This window comes from Bos taurus, chromosome 14 (assembly GCF_002263795.3).
Source record: "Bos taurus isolate L1 Dominette 01449 registration number 42190680 breed Hereford chromosome 14, ARS-UCD2.0, whole genome shotgun sequence".
In the NCBI taxonomy this organism is placed as follows: domain Eukaryota; kingdom Metazoa; phylum Chordata; class Mammalia; order Artiodactyla; family Bovidae; genus Bos; species Bos taurus.
In genome coordinates, this window is record NC_037341.1 from 78,768,598 (window position 1) to 78,769,807 (window position 1,210).

Sequence of the window (1,210 nt, forward strand, 5' to 3'; positions counted from 1 at the left end):
TGCAATGAACATAAGGGTTTGCATGTCTGTTTAAATCAGTTTTGTGTTCTCCAGGTAAATATGCATAAGTGGACAAGCTGGGTTGGGTGGTAGTTCTAGAATCTTTTTTTTTTTTAATTTTCTCCTTTCTGAGATCATACTTTCAATGCCACATGGGCGTAAGGATAGCTGCGACTTGCTGTCAATGGGCTGTAGTTGAAAATCCACACTCCTTGAAGCACCCACTCCCTCTGCCAACGCCACAGCACAGGGGAAGGAGGCTGTGCTGCGCCATCTGACACCACTTCCGCTCGTTGCCACTGTGGACGGGGGAAGGGTGTTCATATGTGCTTTTCTTTCTTTTTTTTCTGCTTTTCTTTTTTTTAATTTTATTTTATTTAACTTTACCATATTGTATTGGTTTTGCCATATATCAAAATGAATCCTCCACAGGTATACATGTGTTCCCCATCCTGAACCCTCCTCCCTCCTCCCTCTCCATACCATCCCTCTGGGTCATCCCAGTGCACCAGCCCCAAGCATCCAGTATCGTGCATCAAACCTGGATTGGCGACTCATTTCATATATGATATTATACATATTTAAATGCCATTCTCCCAAATCATCCCACCCTCTCCCTCTCCCACAGAGTCTAAAAGACTGTTCTATACATCAGTGTCTCTTTTGCTATCTCGTACACAGGGTTATTGTTACCAACTTTCTAAATTCCATATATATGTGTTAGTATACTGTATTGGTGTTTTTCTTTCTGGCTTACTTCACTCTGTATAATAGGCTCCAGTTTCATCCACCTCATTAGAACTGATTCAAATGTATTCTCTTTAATGGCTGAGTAATACTCCATTGTGTATATCTACCCCAGCTTTCTTATCCATTCCTCTGCTGATGGACATCCAGGTTGCTTCCATGTCCTGGCTATTATGAACAGTGCTGCGATGAACATTGGGGTACATGTGTCTCTTTCCCTTCTGGTTTCCTCAGTGTGTATGCCCAGCAGTGGGATTGCTGGATCATAAGGCAGTTCTATTTCCAGTTTTTTAAGGAATCTCCACACTGTTCTCCATAGTGGCTGTACTAGTTTGCATTCCCACCAACAGTGTAAGAGGGTTCCCTTTTCTCCACACCCTCTCCAGCATTTATTGCTTGTAGACTTTTGGATCACAGCCATTCTGACTGGCGTGAAATGGTAGCTCATGGTGGTTTTGATTTG